General features: G+C 38.0%; 1 non-coding gene across 1 annotated transcript; it reads right to left on the bottom strand.

Moving 5' to 3' along the window:
* Positions 1-14,423: 14,423 nt before the first annotated feature.
* Positions 14,424-14,530, bottom strand: LOC141716363 (small nucleolar RNA R71). Its single transcript, XR_012573075.1, has one exon. It is a non-coding gene; the product is annotated as a small nucleolar RNA R71 (small nucleolar RNA).
* Between the last annotated feature and the right edge of the window lie 6,911 nt (positions 14,531-21,441).

Raw genomic sequence — 21,441 nt, 5'->3', positions numbered from 1 at the left:
CAATTTCAGCAACATTACAAAGCTGTAATTGATAACATTTCCTTGGATGCTGACACTTTTACTCATCCTGTGTCAGCCTATCAGTTGTTGGCTGCTCAGGGCAATGAGGAGGCAGAAAAGACACTACATCTAGTACATACAACAGAATCTCTTCAAAGGGATAAAGCTGCTATTAACAAGATGCCTTCTACAGCTGGTGAGCCATCTGAGGAATTTGGAGTAAATTCTGATGATGATGACTCTGTTTCTTTTGATGGAAGCATGAACTTAGGGGGAGATGAAAGCCCTAGTTCTATTCCAAATTTACCTGAATGGGCCTTGACAAAGGAGTCTCCAACAGGGCAATTTAATGTCTCCTTAGTCAAACAAATCAGTACTATCCAACAGGCCATTCAGAAAACTTCACATGCTGGTACCAAGGCAATCCTTACAGCTCACCTGGACTCACTGCATCTCATGAAGTTGCAGCAAGTAAGACAGAATCTGAGTGTGGATGAACTCAAGAAGGATATTGCTGACTTGAAATCCTACAATTCTGAAAAATTGGATTCAGTCATGCCCTATGGTACAATGAAGGACTTATTGTTGAGATTGAAAAAGGATTCAAATACTGAAAAGAGGCTGGCTAAGTTAGAAGACAGAGTCCAAGTTATTGAAAACTCTGTGGCCAGCATTCTTCACAACCAACAATCTCAAACAAGTCTACTTATGCAGCTGGCAAAGGCACAAGGCTTGACCCCTCTCCTTGATGATAACAAAAAGGGGGAGAGAAAAAGGGAAGGGGAAGGAGAGCCATCTACAAAAATCCAGATATCTAAAGTGCTAGTTCCTGCCATCACTACTTCTCCAATTATGCAAATCAAAGGAAAGCCTGATGAAATTGACCTAATCCAGCTAGCAGCAGCTGAAATTCAAGTGAAAGAGCAAAGGAGGAGAATTGATGAAAGGGTGCAACAAATGTTTGACTCAACATAAGATAAATTAATATCTGTGAAACATAGCACAAAGGTTGAACCAATCATTATGGAGCACAAGCCAGAAAGGAGGAATAAGGTTGGAGAGACTTCTTTCAAGAATCTAAAACCTATAGTTCTCAAGCCCAACACTAGATCCAGTAAAGACTCCACAAAGAACCCCCTAGACTTTGCTCAGATGAAAGAAGTGGACTTTCCTCTTCCAAAGCCTGATGAAGACAAAGTTTTGGGTGCTAACATCAAAAAGCACAAGGAGACCAAGGACATAGTTGAAAGAATGAAAATGGCCATTATCTTTAGAGAGGGAAAAAGTATCTGTGTGATGCAAGGACATCCCAAATTTCCAAAGGCTAAGAGGGAAGAAACCAAAAGGTTGAAGAAAGAAGCTGAAAAACTCAAGGCTGACAAAAGAGCACAAGCAAAGCTTGAACAACAGCTAAAGTCAAGTCAAGTTGAAGGAGAGAAAGGAATTGAAGTCAGGGGTGAAGACAAGATTGCAAACCTAGATGAGGTTTTTGGGAGTATATTTGGTGAGAGTGTGGAGGAAAGAGAGGAATGGCAGAAGGGAAACAGAAGAAAGGCCAAGGCACATAGAAGGAGTGAAGATAACACTGAAGAAACTAAATCAATATCTAAACCACTACCTTCCATACCTGAACCTTGTGTTGCTGATCCCACTATAAACATCCATGGTGAACTAATCATCCCAAAAGAGGAACCTATTGATTGGGACACCATCAAATTGCCTACCTTTTTAACCACTCTTCCACTACCAAAGAAACAGAAAAGAAAATCCAAATCTACACCTCCCCTAACCTCTAAGAAATTCACTCAAAAACAAAAACCTAAGCCTAAGCCACCCATTTCTAAAGATGATTATGTTCACATCTGTGACATAAAAGAAATTTCAGACATTGAACTCTATCTGGATGAGCTGGAGGATGTAAGGGGAATAGCTGCCTACAGACAGCTACTAGAAAGATTGGTGTTCAGATACAAAGGAGCTGGGGAAAGAACATGGCCTCTCTACAGGATTCTGAATGAAGGCTACTCTACCTTGATCAGAGTCTTTTCAGCCATACAAAAGGATTCTGGCTTTACCAGGACTGCCAAGACTGAAATTCTCAACAAGATTGCCAACATAAGGAAAACTTGGAGGGAGCCCAATGCTTTGCCCATAACTTTACTCATTCAAGAAAGGGGAATTACAATCCACAAATCACCTCATTGGTTGATGGAATTTAGAGATGATAAAGGAGTCAGAAGATTTTTCAGACTTGAAGACCAACTCAAGATTGCCAGCAATGAAACTCTCAAGGAAATGCAATCTAAGTTGGATATCAGTGATGAAGATGAAGCTGAATTCTACAGACAACTCCAACTCCAAATTGAGGAAAATGACAAAGGGCTAGGAAAGAAAACAAGGGAACAAAGAAGAAAAAGATGATTTGCTCAGACTAGAGGAGCACCCTTGGAAATTCTGTAAATCTTCAATTACCTCCTAGTACATACACTTTTGCAGCACTTTTAAATTTCTACTTAGTTTCAATTCATATATTTGTTAAGTGTTTTGTTATCATCAAGTTAACCCTGAATTTATGTCTACAATTCTTATAGACATAAATAGGGGGAGATTGTTAGGAATATATGTGCATTAGTTTGATGATATGTTTAACAAAACACTTAAGTAGAAGTTTAGTGTTTGTAGCCTCAACGGATAAGACCACTTTGGCTATCCGTTGATGGTGCAGCTTTACTTAGAAATAAGTCTAGTGTTGTAGCACATTTCAGTCTCTGTATTTAAGATATAATTCTTAGAAGTGGAGAGAAAATATAAGTCATGTTGACTACTAGAAGATATGCAAATAGGAAGGCCAATTGTAAATATTTCATGCCTTGTAATTTTGTGTAAATGAAGTGGTATCAACGGATATCTTAAAGACCTTCAACGGATGAGAAACAAAGCTTCAACGGATGTCTCTAAAGCTTCAACGGATAGAGCTTCAACTGCTAACACATCAACGGATAAAGCCATCAACGGATGAAGGCTTCAACGGATGTTCTGTTAAATAGCAGTTGATAAGTGGTAGTTGTAACGGCAGACAGAGGCACATGGGTTGACAGAGATAACTGAAAAGTGGAAGCCTAATTTCAGGAACATCAGAATAAGCAGCCGTTCTACTCTAGTACAAAGAGGCAATAGTCAACAAAGTACTTGAGTGATATGGAGAAGAAACAAGTGGAGAACTTATTTTATTATTGTATTTTTATCTTTGTCTTCACTTGTACACTTGGTGATATATAAACCAAGTAGCAGCTAGTAATTAGATAAGAATTTTTCCAGTGCTGTTTAGAAAAATCTTGAGAGAAAAATTATCTAGTTTGTACTAGGACGCAGCTGTGATCAACATCAAGAATCACAGATTTTCTGAAATACCATCTCTGGTGGAACAACAATCCACCATAAAAGTTTTTAAGGTCTGTTGTGTTCTTTACATTAGTGCTTGAATACATATCTGTCTGTATTAGCTTAAAGCAATTCACACACTTGTTTATCTTGAACACAAAGCCTTTAAAACTGCTCAAAACTTGAAAAAGTTTTGAGATTTACATTCAACCCCCATTCTATAAATCTCATTGTTAGTCCACTAGGAATAACAGTCTATTTCTGAGAAAGTATAAAAGCCCCATTACTTTATCTATTTTACTTTTATCTTTCTCAAGCAATTTCTGCTATCTTCGTCTCCAAAACTCAAAACCTTTCTCTATAACTGCTTTCATCACTTCAATGACACCTGTTGTGAAGATCATATCTCAAACTGGTTATGTATATGAAAAGAACAATTTTTTAGCACTTGTCAACAAGATATCACTGCTTCTGAGGCCTATCACAAGATGATGGACTTCATTCAAGGCAATAAATTGAGCTATGCTATGTTGGCATCACCAATAATCTATTGTGAGATTTTGGAAGAGATGTGGATCACAACAGTGTATAACTCAAAGGAAAAAACTATTGCCTTCACTCTGAAAGGTAATAATTTTTGCATAAATAGTGATGAAATTCAATACACACACTAGATCCGGGGTCAGGTATCTAGGAGGCCATGCCATCTTCAATCCTGTATAACACTTATCTCGTACTACAATATATAAATACACACACCTTTATGACCCCACACTTGTCAACACACACACACTTACAGGTTATTGTCTTGGAAACGAACCTTGCATTACTAGAGTGTATCAATCCATAAAGTGATAATTATTACAATCCCAAAGTGATTAAGTCTTATCGCGGAAGTAACCTTTAGGTAAGGTTAGTCCGTCGGCCAAATATACATTTCTTATTTATTATCTTACAAAAGTCATACTTGTAAATAAGCCGGACTAAAAATAACTAAAAACCAATCCAGCTTATTCGGTCTACCTGAGGTACAACACCAAACATCCTACGGAACAGCTGGCCATTTCCTACCCGTTTCCTGCCCGTGAGTTTCATGATAGGCATCTTGATTCACTGTTTTGTTGTGTCAATTTAAGAAAACAAGTGTTAGCTATAATGCCCAGCATAATAATGTACAGTATGAAAAGAATGTATGAGAATTTCCAATATAATTCCATATACGATAAATATGTTTATTTAAAATAATTTTCCTCGGTTATTCACACATTCTTTCGAAAATAATTCTTTTATTATCCCGCAAATACCTTAATGGTAAACCCATCACCTAGGCTTGGGTTAAGGTATTGCATCATAATTCCAATTGGAAGAATAAAACATTCACTAGAGCCCCCGCTTATGATGATCAGTCGTAAGACAGAAATTAGTAACCTTTCTACTAGTAAGGGATGACTTACAAACTCCTTGTTATCACCCTGGCCGCATACGGGCTATGTGTCCCATTTCGGGTATACACACACTTCGCAGGTCCTTAGGTACACATAGTATCGTCTCCCACGGTATTGGCAGTCTCACCAATACACAAAGTACTGGATCTCTACCCATCCCTTGTCCTTTTAATAAATCCTCTCATATCTCAAGAACCCGAATCACATCGAAGTTCTCAAAGTATTTTTCTTGGTGATAGGTACAGCTCATCTCATATGTGTATATATATGTACTTTCGAGAATTTTTCGGAGGAAGTACTAATATAATGTGAGTTGACCGTTGTCAACAGATAGATAAATGAAGGAGAGTTTCTTTTGAGACTATATTCAAAATATTTAAAATACATCGAGATAATATTTTCGACGATCCGAAATAAGTAGAGTGATTTTCTGAAACTCAAAACATTAAAAATCAAGTCTTACTATTTTTAAATCATATTACATTATTTAATAAATATTTAATAATTAAATAATAATTATTAAATAATTATACCTCGTATAATTATATTTTAAAAGAATATTTGAAATAATATTCTTCAACTAATTTATGTTTAAATAATTAAAGTAATCTTTAATAGAAATATGTAATCGAGTTTGAAATAAATAATCGTTGGAGAATACTTCTCCTATATTGAATGAATAACTTGAAATAATATTTATTGCTCAAGTAATTAAATGTAGTTGAGAGAATACAATCTTTGGAAGTCAATTTAAATATATTCGAGGTATTTAATACTTCGCAAGTGGACACCGAGTTCTTTGGAATAAAACAAGTACAGACTTTTGATCGTCCAAACATCTCCAGGATGATTCCTGGGTTTATACTTTATAACAACTGACTGTCTGTCGGTCTTATAATTATACATCACGCTCATGGTAGGGCTAAAATATTCTACGATATATATACATCGTAACACGGTCGCTTTTGATGCGAAAAACTCAAATACTAGTATCATGGAAAGCATGACATTTAAGCAAAAGACTGTAAAACAATCTTTTCACAACACAACAGTATATGGAGTGGGGTCCGTAAACTTTCCTGGGTACTTTGAGGTGGAGGATGCTCTATAATCATAAACATATATCGTTTCGTTAGATCCCGTTCTTATTTATGGCGGCTCGTACATACGCGCTACTTATTAATCGTTCCCGCAACTCATTTACTCTTATTATTCTTTTAAGAACTCATTCATGTCACTTTTCCTTTCTTTTCGAAATCCTTTATGTCCGTTTATGCCTTTTATATTTTGAGCATCGGCTCCGCTTATGATTCTAATGGTTTTCTAATTGCGCGGTCTCGGCTCCGACATTTTATAAAATTAAAAATTCATTATTTTCACTTGAAATTTTTATAGTAGTTAATAAACTCTATTTATTAATCTCTGTAAAAAGTTCATGATATTTGAAAATTTTTAAGTCGATCATTTATATTCCCAAAGTTAGTAATTTGTATCAGTTTTTGTCGCATAAATCACTTTTACTAAAACGGTCATAAATTTTGATCCGTAAATCAAAATCAAGAGGTTCAAGCGCTTAAACGATCCTTATAACATTTTCTATCATAATAAAGTGTTACTTTTCAAGAAAATATAGTTTATACATTCGGGAACTTCTGCAGAAACCTTAAGTTGAGTTTTGTTCGTTTTAACGAGGTTACGATTACGATTTGAGTTTTGTTTACGTCCTAAATCATTATACCACCATCAAAAACCATCATATCATCATCTCAACACTAAATTCTCTCAAGAACATCATGTTCTTGATGCAACAATCATTAACCTTAAACTAACTAACTAAACATCAAGATTATAACAAATCAACCACTAAAACTAGGTTTATAACTAAGATTTCAAAGTTTCTTGAAACTTAAACCTTAAATTAAGATTGGTCCAAGATTTATACCTTTCTTGAAATCTTGTGATGTGTTCTTGATGATGGTGGAGTCTTGGGGATGCTTGGTTGAGTTTAAGGAAACTAAATCAAGCTATAAAAATCATGAAACCAAGAAAAATTACTATTCATTATCACTTTTCTTGAATTTATTTCACCCATCAAAACTTAATAGAACGAGCTCAAAAAATTATCTTACATTAGTTTAGGATGTATGAAGCTTGGTATTTAATGGTGGAATTTTTCCATGGCTAGAACTTGGTCTTTGGAAATTGATTTCTTCCTGTTTATTGATGAAGGCCGAATGGAATGAAGAAGGGGGAGAAAAGAGAGTTTTGTTGCTTTCTTGAATTGCTTCTCTTGAAACATTTGTGAGATATGAATTTTTATATCTCCTATTACTATTAAATCCATGAAAATCTTGGCTAGCCATCCTAGGTTTCAAGCTATTCTACTTGGTTTAGATTTTAGGTTTACTATTAACTAGCTTTTAGGTTATCATTCTATCTAGTCTAGGTTACTATTTGCTTACTTGACCATGGTAAGTTTCTTACTCTAGTTAGCTAGTATAGTTAGCTTGGTTTGATACATTTATTTATTCATTTACGCATTCGCTCGACCGCTTATTCATTTTCGTAATAAACTCTCGTAAATGGTTCGCGGTGTAAATCCTTTCTTATACGTTCTTTATATTTTGAAGTATCGTACTTGGATTTGAATTTGTAGGATTTTAATTTTTTAATTATATTGTGATTCCCGTAATCCTTGATGATTTGTAGATACGGTCGTTTTTCAAAGTTGATTTTTTTTAAAACTAATAGCGTTTACATACACTTAATTGGTACGTATAACCATGTTATCGACTCCGAAACTCAATTTCTCATGCACAATATAGTGTGGGCTAAAAATTTTATCCCTATTTGTCGGGGTTACTATTCATTACGTGTTTTACAAAGTCTAAAAATTTCAAGTTATTACAGTCTTCCCCTCTAAAAAGGATTTTGTCCCAGAATCAATTAGAAAATATGTGGGAATATCTATTCTTCATTGCGTCTTCTAGTTCCCGAGTTGATTCTTCAACATTCTGATTTTTCCACAAGATTCTGACCAGCTTTACAGTCTTGTGCCTCAGCACTTGTTCCTTCCGGTCCATCACTCTTACTGGTTGCTCAACGTAGGTCAAGTCTGGTTGTAAGTCTACCTGCTCATACTTTATCACATGTCACGCATCGGCATGGTATTTCTTTAGCATTGACAGATGGAACACGTTGTGCACTTGTTGCAAATTAGGAGGCAAGGCGAGCTCGTAAGCTAGAGGTTCTATTCTCCTCAAGATCTCAAAGGGTCATATGAATCGGGGGCTTAGTTTCCCTTTCTTTCCAAATCTCATCACTCCTTTCCTTGGAGATACCTTCAACAGTACTGAATCTCCTACTTCATACTCCCTATCTTTCCTGGTCTGGTCGGCGTACTTCTTATGTTTTTCTTGAGCTGCTACCAGCCTTTTTCTAATGAGTCCCACCATTTCTCTGGTTTGCTGGACTAATTTGGGTCATATTATTTTATGTTCTCCTACCTCATCCCAACATAAGGGAGAGCGGCATCTTCTTCCGTAAAGAGCTTCATACGGAGGCATACCTATGCTAGCGTGATAGCTGTTATTATAGAAAACTTTGATCAGGGGTAGGTGGTCATTCCAACTCCCTTTAAAGTCAATGGCACATACTCGCAATATATCTTCTAGGGTCTGAATAGTCCTATCGCTTTGCCCATCTATTTGGGGGTGGTAAGCGGTACTGATATTCAGTCTGGTGCCTACACACTCTTGGAAGCTTCTCCAAAATTGGGAGTTAAATATTGGGTCTCTATCTGATACTATGGCAACGGGAACACCGTGCCTCACCACGATTTCTTTCAGGTAAATATCCACTAGCTTGTCTACGGTGTACCTTTCGTTGATTGGCAGGAAGTGCGCGGACTTGGTTAATCTATCTATGATAAACCATATGGCATCGTGATTGGTTTTAGTCCTTGGTAGGCCGGTCACAAAATCCATGGCTATATGCTCCCATTTCTATTCTGGAATTTCCAGGGGCCGTAGTAGTCCACTCGGTCGCTGATGTTCAGCCTTCACTCTCTGGCATGTCAAGCTTTTGCTGACCCACTCTGCTACTTCACTTTTCATGTTAGGCCACCAATAATATTCCTTAAGGTCACGGTACATTTTCGTACTTCCTGGGTGCATTGAATACTTGGAGCTGTGCCCTTCGTGTAACAGCTCATCTTTTAGTTCTTGCACATTCGGAATCCAAATCCGGGACGCATACCTCATGATCCCTTTCTCATCTTTCTCGCATCTGACCTCTTCGCCGGTCAATATTTCTCTTTCTCCATTCATCTTCTTTTCCTGACATACTCGTATCTTTTCAGCCAGTTCCGGTACTAACTTGATCTTGAATAGTCCTTCTGATCCTTTACCGGTTATTCTCACGTCAATGTCCATCTTCTCAAATTCCTTAACTAACTCCTCAGATGTCATTATCATTTTGAGTCTCTCATTTCTACTGAGGGTGTCAGCCACCATATTGGCTTTACCCGGGTGTTACAAAATTTCACAATCGTAGTCCTTAATCAGCTCTAACCATCTCATCTGTCTCATGTTCAATTCTTTCTAAGTAAAAATATACTTGAGGCTCTTATGGTCTGTGTAAATCTCGCATTTTTCACCATACAAGTAGTGCCTCCAAATTTTCAGGGCAAACACTATGGCTGCTAATTCTAGATCGTGGGTTGGGTACCTGATCTCATATTCTTTCAGCTGCTGAGAGGCATATGCAATAACATTTCCATGCTACATAAGCACACATCCTAGTCCCTTGTGCGAGGCATCGCTGTATATCACAAAGTCTCCTTTTCCATCAGGAAGAGCGAGCACTGGTGCCGACACCAGTCTTCTTTTCAGCTCCTAAAAGCTTTCCTCATATTTCTTTGTCCACACGAACTTTTCTGTTTTCCGGGGAAACCTAGTCAATGGGCCGGCTATCTTGGCAAAGTCTTGCACAAATCTTCGATAATATCCTTCTAAACCCATAAAACTCCTAACCTCGGTTGGCGTAGTCAGTCTTTCCCAATTGGATGTCGCCTCTATCTTGGCGGGGTCGACTAAAACTCCTTTGTTACTCACTACATGCCCTAAGAACTGAACTTCCTTTGACCAAAACTCGCACTTCGAGAACTTGGCATATAATTTCTCATTCCTCAATATTTCTAAGACTATCCTCAAATGTTCTGCATGTTCTTGCTCCGTCTTTGAGTAGAATAGAATATCATCTATGAAAACTATCATACATATATTTAGGTATTTCTTGAACACTCTGTTCATCAAATCCATCAAGGCTGCGGGTGGATTGGTTAGCCCAAACGACATGACTAAGAACTCATAATGTCCATATGTAGTGCGAAATGCAGTCTTTAGTATATCCTCAGGTTTGATTTTCAACTGGTGATATCATGTCCTTAAATCTATTTTGGAAAAGTGCACAGCACCCTTGAGCTGGTCGAATAGGTTGTCTATCTTAGGTAGAGGGTACCTATTATTGATAGTCAGTTTGTTCAACTTGCATTTAGGGTGTACTTGATCTACAGGAATTATTTCTCGGTTTGCTATTTCCACTTGTAATACCTCACGTAAGGGTATAACGTTAAGTTTTAACTTCTTCATAAAATTTTGAGATATAAAAGACTTGGTCACTCTGGAATCAAATAAAACATTTGCATGTTCAGAATTTAACAAAAGGGTACCTGCTATCACATCAGTGTTCCGGATAGCGTCCTGAACGGTCATGTTGAAAGTCCTAGCAGTTGGGGGCCGGTTGGAAACGACTCTGCTCATCCCAGAGGCTGGAGGTCTTAGCGTAGGGCAATCTTTCTTCATATGACCGGTATTCCCACACTAAAAACATGTCACTACTGGCCGTGGGAAATTTGGGGCAAGGTGTCCTGGTTGGTTGCATCTGAAGCACTTCAGAGGGGCTCTGGTCTGAACACACACCCCTAGGTGTCTCTTTCTGCATGTTCGACATTCTGGTATAGGGGCGTGGTATTGGCTATGAAATGTCACCCTAGATGATCCGCCGCCCTGGCAAACGCTCTCACTTGGGGCCTTTTTAAATCCGAGGCCTCTCGCAGGTTGGGACACCACTCCCTTGACAAACTTGCTCGGAAGGCTCCTGTTCCCGATTCCTCCTCCTCCTCCTCCGTCGCCTTGGGTTCCTATCTTCTTTTTCCTATTTTCCTTCTCCTTTAAATTTTGTTCACTATATGCTTCAACAATCGATGCTTTTTTGCACTAAGGTGGCATAATCTGTCAGTTCTAGTACTGCTACTCGGTTTTGGATCCACTATTTCAGACCAAGCTGAAACCTTGTGCTTTCTTCTGTTCGGTATTCACAAATTATGGTACAAATCGTTATAACTCAGTAAACTTGGCCTCGTACTCCACCATCATTATCTTATCCTGTTTCAGCTCTAGAAACTTAATTTTCATCTGAGTCTCCATGAACTTGGGGAAATATTTATCTAAGAATAATCAGGTAAATCTATCCCATGGAATCATAGCATCAGTCTCGAGATTTTGTTTAGACTCCCACCAGTAGTTAGCTTCCCCCTTCAGCATGTAAGAGGCGAAAATGGTCTTGTGTCGCTCTTCAACACCTAGTATTTTGAAGGACTTTTCTACTTCCTTGACCCAGGCCCGTGCCTCAACGGGGTTGGCCGATCCTAGAAACTCTGGGGGTTTGAGAGATTTAAATGCCCTAAAGGTAGTCGCAGCAGTCTGTTGGACAATATGCGGCTGTGGTGGAATAGGTTGTTGGTTCATTTTGGCCCTTAAATGTTCCATAAATTCATTCATGTGGCTCTATCCCTGATGGGTATCCTCAACTTCTTCTTCTATATATTCCTCTTCATCATACTCATTATAATCTATATCTTCTTCACTTTCCTCATTCACTACGTGGTCAGGTCCATTTCGTTGTTGGTTAACAGATTCTGCGGGCCTTGTCCTGGTTCCTCTTCTACGGGGTGACATTGCTTTGATAATGAAAACATGTTAATACAGTTGCAATATTTTACATGTGGGTTAATTTATTCGTAGGTAAGCATGTTATTAATTATCTAGCATGCTTTTATCGAGTGTAATAATACGGTAAACAATTTCTTAATAACTGCTAGATATATACCATAGGGTCTCCCAGAATATATCTTGGGGATAAATAACCATCTGAATCCATACATGGTCCTGAATATAATACATCAACTACATGATCCTGAGTACTGAAATCCAAATACATACACTGGATACCCTGAAGGGATAGGAATGCTATCTACTACTAGCTATCCTAACAAAATTGGTGACAAGTCACCCAGCCCTTTACAAGGTCCATAAGTTGTCACTGGCCTCTCAGTCACTGTCACTGCGCGTGAGGTCTCGAACCCTCCACATCGCTCCTGCCAATATCATCTCTGCATCAACTATCGGGATGTATCCTCCCATCACCGTCTGTTGAGTGGCATTTATGACACTTTATTACATTCTGTAAAACTTTGAATTGGTGTATTTGTACTCAAGTTGTTGTTTTTACGTGTTTTTGTAGTGTTTTTGCATTGCAGGCATTTTCCAGGTAATCAGCTAAACTAGCATGGTTGTAGTGTTAATTTGGTGTTTGGATGGTGTTGGAATAAAGGCTCGTGAAAAGACCGACTCAAATCAGCAAGAAGAAGAAAAGAATTCAGAATTTTATTCAGGAGGACGGCGCGCCCGCGCTGGTCAAGCGCGTGGCCGCACCCAAAAAGTAGAAACTCAGCGCGGTCGCGCGGCCTCGCCAGGTCGGGGTAGTAGAATTTTGTTTCTATTAGAATTTTGAGAGTTTGAAGCCTTGGTCAATTTTACAACATATATATAAATAAATAAAGATGTTTTGCAAAAGGGGAGACATACCAAAGCTAAGGAAAAGGAGAAAAGAAGACTGGAGAGCACAATTCAACCAAGGCGAAGAAGAGCTAGTTTATTCTTGTGATTCTTTGTTTAAGTTGTAACGTTGGATGCTACTTTTCTTATTCTCGAACCTTTAGTTTTGTTTCGTACTTGGTTTTATTAAGTATAAAGACTACATTTATTATACCCTGCTTTCATCGGAACCCACATTGATGATGAGTCCGATTATGGGCTAATCATTATTGTGGGGTTCTAGCGGATTTATTTATGGATTTCTTTAGTTGATTTGTTTTGATGCCTTATTGTGTGGTGATTGTATGATAACCTAGTATTGGTTGTGCTTATTCGTCTTGTGAGCGTCGTGAACTTATAAGATAGTTTGTTAATTCTTAATGAAGCGAAAGTGAATTTAAGGATTTAGAACTTGCCATGCTAGCATAGGTTCATGTGTTTTTGTAATGCTTGATTCTTAGGTAATTTTAACCATCTTACTTGCTCTATGTAATCAAGATTGATAACTTGTGCATTAAACCATTATATTTTCAAATTCTATAGACGTATAGGGTCTCAGTATAATTGGTGTCTATTCAACTTCTATCTCTTTTGTGGATGTCTGGTAGTATGGTATTCGTACAACGAAAGTTGGCATTTATCAGTTTCGTGTTATCTGATTAGTGTCATCACCATTACATGCTAAGCTTAAGAATGAAAAGGCTATTGAATGAAGTACGTAATGAAGTTAGAATCCCATGTTTGTGTTATATATTATTTAACTCTCTTTAGATAATGTCCTTTAGTATAATTCTTAGTAGTTAATCGTAGTATAATCAAAACTTAAATTGTTATTCGTCTTAGCATTAAATAATCATTGTTGCATAAGTGCATAAATCACAAAGTTAATCTAAATCAGTCCCTGTGGGATCGAACTAAAAATAATTCTATATTACTTGCGAACGCGTAGACTTGTGTGAATTTTAGTACATGTTTAGCGACTAACAAGTTTTTGGCGCCGCTGCCGGGGACTGCAGTGTTAACTTTTATTTTATGTGTTTGTCATCAATGATCATTAAAGTTCATTGACTCGGACATTATTACTTACCTACTCTTTTTCTTTGTCGTGTTTCAGGTACTCTAGCGAGCGTGTATGCATACACGTTCGCGGGCTCGTAAGAGAACTCTGGATCAAGCCAAGGAAGAAGCTGTAGTGATTCGAAGGGAAGTTTTTGAGGATGAAGAGAAAGTAGCAGAAGAAGAGAAAGTCGAGGAACCAGCTCTAGTAGTGATGAGAGATCAAGCAGAAAATCCTAAGGCTCTGATGGACTATTCTCAGCCTAAGATCAATAATATTCAGTCGAGCATCATCAGATCAGCCATCTCGGCTAACACTTTTGAGATCAAGTCGAGCACGATTCAGATGATAAATAACTCAATTCAATTTGGGAGTTCTCCTACAGATTACCCCAACATGCACATCAGGGATTTCATCAAGATCTGTGACACTTTCAAGTTCAATGGGGTGACTGAAGATGCTATCAAGCTACGACTCTTCCCATTCTCTCCGAGGGATAAAGCAAAGTGCTAGTTACATTCTCTACCACAAGGGTCTATCACCACATGGGAGGATCTTTCTAAAACATTTCTCACTAAATTCTTCCCTATGGTGAAGACTGCTGCAATTAGGAATGCTCTTACTCAATTTCCTCAGCAAACTGGAGAATCTATATGTGAGGCTTGGGATCGATATAAGGAGATGCTAAGAAAGTGTCCACACCATGGCATGCTTGATTGGATGATTATAAATTGTTTCTACAATGGTTTGGGCGCCCAGTCTAGACCTATGCTCGATGCAGTATCAAGAGGAGCCATGTGGGCTAAGAGCTACAATGAAGCTTATGAATTGATCAAACTTATGGTTGCTAATGAGTACCAGAATCCTTCTCAGAGGCTAACTCAGGGCAAGGTAGCAGGAATTCTGGAGTTGGATGCAACAACTGCTATAGCTGCCCAACTTAAAGCGTTGATGATGAAAGTTGACTCTTTGGTGAATTATGGAGTTAATCAAATCTCTAGTGTTTGTGAGCTTTGTGCGGGAGCGCATGAAACAGAGCAGTGTGCTATTTCTAGCAAATCAGCTCAATTTGTGAGCAACTTTCGGAGATCACAGCAACAAGCTCCAGCCACTTATCATCCAAATAACCGCAATCATCTTAACTTCAGCTGGAGTAATAATCAGAATGCGGTGCAACAATCTTATGAGCCATACACAACAAAGCAGTATAACCCTCCTAGTTTTCAGCAACCGCAATATGCCCCCATTCAACAACTTCAACTTCAGAAGCTACCGCAAGCTAATGAAAAATCTTAAATTGAGGAGTTGAGGCTCATGTGCAAGAGCCAAGCTGTGTCTATCAAGACCTTGGAGAATCAAATTGGGCAAATTGCTAACGCATTACTGAATCGTCAACTTGGCACGCTCCCAAGCGATACTGAAGTTCCAGGCAAGAAGGAAGCTAAGGAGGATGTTAAGCCAATTACATTGAGGTCTGGTAAGGTGGCGAATCCTGAAAAAGCAAAGACTCCAGAATCTGAAGTTGGGGATGAAGAAGAAGAAGTGCAGAAGGAAGCAGAAGTGGAACCAAGGAAGACTACTATTGAGCACACTCCTCCTGCGGGTAATACAGAGGAGAAACAGATCTATCCTCCACCTCCTTTTCCTAAGAGGCTACAGAAGAAAAAGATGAACAAGCAGTTTGAGAAGTTTTTGTAGGTGTTCAAGAAACTTCACATCAACATACCTTTTACTGAAACTCTTGAACAAATTCCTAGTTACGCGAAGTTATTGGAATGTATTCTCTCTAGGAAGGTTAAGCTTGATGACTTAGAGACCGTTGCTCTCACGGAGGAATGCAGAGCTGTACTACAACAGAAGTTACCTCCGAAGCTTAAAGATCCTGGAAGCTTCACTATTTCATGCACTATTGGAAAGGTGTCATTTGACAAGTGTCTATGTGACTTGGGAGCTAGCATCAATCTGATGCCTTTGTCAATCTTCAAGAAGTTGGACTTGCCTGATCCAAAGCCTACTTATATGACTTTGCAGTTGGCTAACCATTTTATTACATATCCACGAGGTATTGTGGAGGATGTCTTGGTCAAGGTGGATATACTCATCTTCCCTGCTAATTTTGTAATTCTTGATTTTGAGGAGGATAAGAAGTTTCCCATAATCTTGGGAAGACCTTTCTTGGCTACAGGCCGAACCTTGATAGATGTGCAGAAGGGTGAGCTTACCATGTGAGTGATGGTTCAGGATGTAACTTTTAATGTGTTCAATGCCATGAAGTTCCCTACGGAAAATAAGGAGTGCTCAAAAGTGGAATTGGTTAATTTTGTGGTTACTTGAGAACTTGATCAATTGCTAAGGTCTGATGCCTTAGAGAACACCTCTATTAGGATTTTGAGATTTTGAAGCCCTGGTCAATTCTACAACATATATATAAATAAATATAGATGTTTTGCATAAGGGGATACGTACCAAAGCTAAGGAAACGGAGAAAAGAAGACCGGAGAGCACAATTTAACCAAGGCGAAGAAGAGCTAGTTTATTCTTGTGATTCTTTGTTTAAGTTGTAACGTTGGATGCTATTTTTCTTATTGTTGAACCTTTACTTATGTTTCGTACTTAGTTTTATTAAGTATAAAGACTACATTTATTATACCATGCTTTCATCAGGACCCACGTTGATGATGAGTTCGATTATGGGCTAATCGTTATCGTGGGGTTCTAGCGGATTTATTTATGGATTTCTTTAGTTGATTTATTTCGATGCCTTAGTGTGTGGTGATTGTATGATAACCTAGTATTGGTTGTGCTTATTCATCTCGTGAGCGTCGCGAACTTATAAGATAATGTGTTAATTCTTAATAAAGCGAAAGTGAATTTAAGGATTTAGAACTTACCATGCTAGCATAGGTTCATGTGTTATTGTTATGCATGATTTGTAGGTAATTTTAACCATCTTACTTGCCCTATGTAATCACGACATATAACTTGTACGTTAAACCGTTATATTGTCAAATTTTATAGATATATAAGGTCTCAATATAATTGGTGTCTATTTAGCTTCTATCTCTTTTGTGGATGTCTGGTAGTATGGTATTCGTACAATGAAAGTTGGCGTTTATCAGTTTCGTGTTATCTGATTAGTGTCAGCACCATTACATGCTAAGGTTAAGAATAAAAAGGCTATTGAATAAAGTACTTAATGAAGTTAGAATTCGATATTTGTGTTATATATTATTCAACTCTATTTACTCTGTTTTGTTAATGTTCTTTAGTATAATTCTTACTAGTTAATCATAGTATAATCAAAACTCAAATTGTTATTCGTCTTAGCATTGAATAATAACCATGTCATTGTTGCATAAGTTCATAAATCATAAAGTTAATCTAAATCAGTCCATGTGGGGTCGAACTAGAAATAATTCTATATTACTTGTGAACGCGTATACTTGTGTGAATTTTAGCGCGTGCTTAGCGACTAACACCGTCATCCTCATCTGTATTCGGGTACGAGGCTATAACCGGGGAAGCAGCTCTAAAGTCCCCTGGGTATCCTAGCCTGATGGCTCTCTCGGCGGCCAGCGCTGTCGTAGCTCCACAATGCGGCAGATGCCGTAGTGATCTCAGTGTTAAGCTGAGCCACTATCCAGTCATGCACGGCTACATGTATGTTTGTTGGGGGTGGTAGAGGTAAGTCTAGGTCATTAGAGGATATGTCATGAACCTTGTAGGTCTGTGCATCCATCTCATCATCCTCGTCCTCATCAGCGTAGGGCAAAGGGCTCAGCTTCCCTGGGTGAGATGTAGGAGGGTGAACGGTCGGGAGAGGGTACATCTCTATATCTGTCCAGTCTACCCCATCGCCCTGGGGCATCTCAACATCATCAGCTATGGGGGCGGGAAAGTCAGTCTCCTCCTCTGGGGGATCCTCAGCAGGGTCATCATTTGAGTCATCAATAGGTGGGTCCTCCGGCTCGGGAGTAGGGTCACGCTCAGGGGCCATAACGTCCTCAACAGGGTCAACCTCCCCTACAGGCTCCAATGGTACCAGACACAATATGCAAGGTATTACTAACTTAAAGTCGGAATTCCCTTGAGGGTAAAACTGTCAAGACTACCCATGTATCTCGATGACGAACTCGACTTGAGTTCTAATTGATTATTGTTATTCTTATGTCTACATATTTTATGTCTTGTTGTTTCTAAGATTTGATAACCTAAGGCCCTGATACCATTTCTGTGGCACTCCAAAATCCGGGGTCAGGGATCTAGGAGGCCACGCCATCTTGAATCCTGTATAACACTTATCTCGTACCACAATATATAAATACTCACACATTTACGACCCCACACTTGTCAACACACACACATACACACTTACAAGTTATTTTCTTGGAAATGAACCATGCATTACTAGAGTGTATCAATCCATAAAGTGATAATTATTACAATCCCAAAGTGATTAATTCTTACCGCGGAAGTAACCTTTAAGTAAAGTTAGTTCGTCATCCAAATATACGTTTCTTATTTGTAAATAAGCCGGACTAAAAATAACTGAAAAACCAATCCAGCTTATTCGGTCTACCTGAGGTACAACACCAAATATCCTACGGAACAGCTAGTTGTTTCCTACCCATTTCCTGGCCGTGAGTTTCATGATAGGCATCTTGATTCAGTGTTGTGTTGTGTCGGCTACTTATTAATCGTTCCCGCAACTCATTTACTCTTATTAATCGTTTCCTGGCGACTCGTACATACGCGCTACTTATTAATTGTTCCCGCAACTCATTTACTCTTATTATTACTTTAAGCACTCATTCATGTCACGCTCGCTTTCTTTTCGAAATCCTTTATGTCCGTTTATGCCTTTTATATTTTGATCGTCGGCTCCGCTTATGATTCCTAATGGCTTTCTAATCGCGCGGTCTCGGCTCCGACATTTTTATAAAATTAAAAGTCTTTATTTTCACTTGAAATTTATATAGTAGTTAATAAACTCTATTTCTTACTCTCTGTAAAAATTCCATGATTTTTGAATATTTTTAAGTCGATCATTTCTTTTCCCAAAGTTCGTAGATCGTAGCAGTTTTTGTCCCGTAAATCAGTTTTACTAAAACGGTCATTACTTTTGATCCGTAAATCGAAATCAAGGGATTCAAGTGCAGAAACGATCCTTATAACATTGTCTATCATAATAAAGTGTTACTTTTCAAGAAACTACAGTTTATACATTTAGGAACTTCTGCAGAAACTTTATGTTGAGTTTTGTTCGTTTTAACGAGGTTACGATTACGATTCGAGTTTTACTTACGTCTTAAATCATTATACCACCATCAACAACCATAATATCATCATATCAACACTAAATCCTCTCAGGAACATCATGTTCTTAAGGCAACAATCATCAACCTTAAAACTAACTAACTAAACATCAAGATTATAACAAATCAACCACTAAAACTAGGTTTATAACTAAGATTTCAAAGTTTCTTGAAGCTAAAACCTTAAATAAAGATTGGTCCAGGATTTATACCTTTCTTGAAAGATTGTGATGTTTTCTTGATGATAGTGGAGTCTTGGGGATGTTTGGTTGTGTTTAAGGAACCTAAATCAAGCCATAAAAATCAAGAAACCAAGAAAAGTTACTCTTCATTACTATTCATTATCACTTTTCTAGAATTTATTTCACCCATCAAACCTTAATAGAATGAGCTCAAAAATTTATCTTACCTTAGTTTAGGATGTATGAAACTTTGGATTTAATGGTGGATTTTTCCATGGCTAGAACTTGGTGTTTGGAAATTGATTTCTTCCTTTTTCTTGATGAAGGCCGAATGAAATAAAAAATGGGGAGAAGAGAGAGTTTTTTTGCTTTCTTGAAATACTTCTTTTGAAAGATTTGTGAAATATGATTTTTTATATCTCCAAGTACTATTAAATCCATGAAAATCTTGGCTAGCCATTCTAGGTTGAAAGCTATTCTACTTGGTTTAGATTCTAGGTTTACTATTAACTAGCTTTTAGGTAATCATTCTATCTATTCTAGGTTACTATTTGGTTACTTGACCATGGTTAGTTTCTTATTCTAGTTAGCTATTATATTTAGCTTGGTTTGATATGTTTATTTATTCGTTTACACGTTCGCTCGGTCGCTTATTCATTTTCGTAATAAACTCTCGTAAACGATTCGCGGTGTAAATCCTTTCTTATACATTCTTTATATTTTGAAGTATCGTACTTGAATTTGAATTTGTAGGATTTTAATTTTGTAATTATATTGTGATTCCCGTAATCCTTGATGGTTCGTAGATACGATCGTTTTTCAAAGTTCGTTTTCTTCGAAAACTAATAGCGTTTACAAACACTCATTTGGTACGTATAACCATCTTATCGACTCCGAAACTCAATTTATCATGCATAATGTAGTGTGGACTAAAATGTTTCCCCGCTTGTTAGGGTTGCTATTCATTAAGTGTTTTACAAAGTCTCGAAAATTCGAGTTATTACAGTGCACACACTGTGCAAACAGCAGTCAAAATCTCAGTTATAACACCTTCTCAAATTCAGATTGATGTGGCTCCAATAAATGTGGATTCACAGCCAAAATCTATTACTATAGAAGCACCTCACACACAAAACTCACCCACTAACTTTTTTCATGTGGACATGATTAACACATCATTTCCTGATTCTCCATATTTAACTCTCTTGAAGGATCCAAAATCTCAAGCAAGTGGGCACCATCTTTTAGATGATTTGTTGACTCAGTTGCCACTTCTTTCTGAAAATATTGAGAAATCTGTGGACAATTTGAAATCAATCACCACAGATTCTACAATAATTTCAACTCCAAACTCATTCATTTCTACTATTTCGACGAATATTGTTCATCCGTTGACTAGTGATTGTATATCGACGGATGTGCTTAACAGCAATTATTCATTGAATTTCTCAACAACTACTTCGACGAATGTTGCTCATCCGTTGAAAGTCACTGCACCACTTGAAATTTCTAAAATTGTTACAAGTGCAGATGATCTAGTAGTTGTACAATCACTATTAGGATTGAGGGAAGGGAGTGAACAGAGTGAGAGGCTGAGTTGCTCTCTGGAAAAAGGAGAGGAAAACAGTGAACAAATGCTAGCTATATCTTCCAGCTTGGAAAAAGAGAGTGAGAGGAGTCCCATCTTAGATGGTGAAGGTGAGGGTGGGAAGCCAAGGGGAGACCTTGATGCAAAAATAGAGAGAAAATGAGAGAAAAGCATGTAGAGATGAATGGGAAATGCCCATTGTTAGTGAGTTAATGGATGTCAATGAGGCTGAAAAGAGACAGCTAATTCAGAAAGAATATCAAGCTATTTTAGTCTCTATCACTTATGATGCTGAGACATTTACTCACCCTAATCCAACATATTAAGTTCTTGCTGGACAGGGTAATGAGGCTGCTGAGCAGATTCTGAATTTGGTGCACACAACAACATCTATGCTAAGGGCCAAGGATGCAATCAATGCCATGCCCTCCACAGCTGGTGATGATTTTGAGTATCCCTCTGGTGGTTCTGAAGACTCTTTTGGGGATGATGGTGAGGATGATGAAGGAGAAGGCATGGACATAGGGGGAGATGTA

The sequence above is a fragment of the Apium graveolens genome, chromosome 3 (assembly GCF_009905375.1).
Source record: "Apium graveolens cultivar Ventura chromosome 3, ASM990537v1, whole genome shotgun sequence".
NCBI lineage: Eukaryota > Viridiplantae > Streptophyta > Magnoliopsida > Apiales > Apiaceae > Apium > Apium graveolens.
This window is presented reverse-complemented; position numbering and strand designations above follow the sequence as displayed.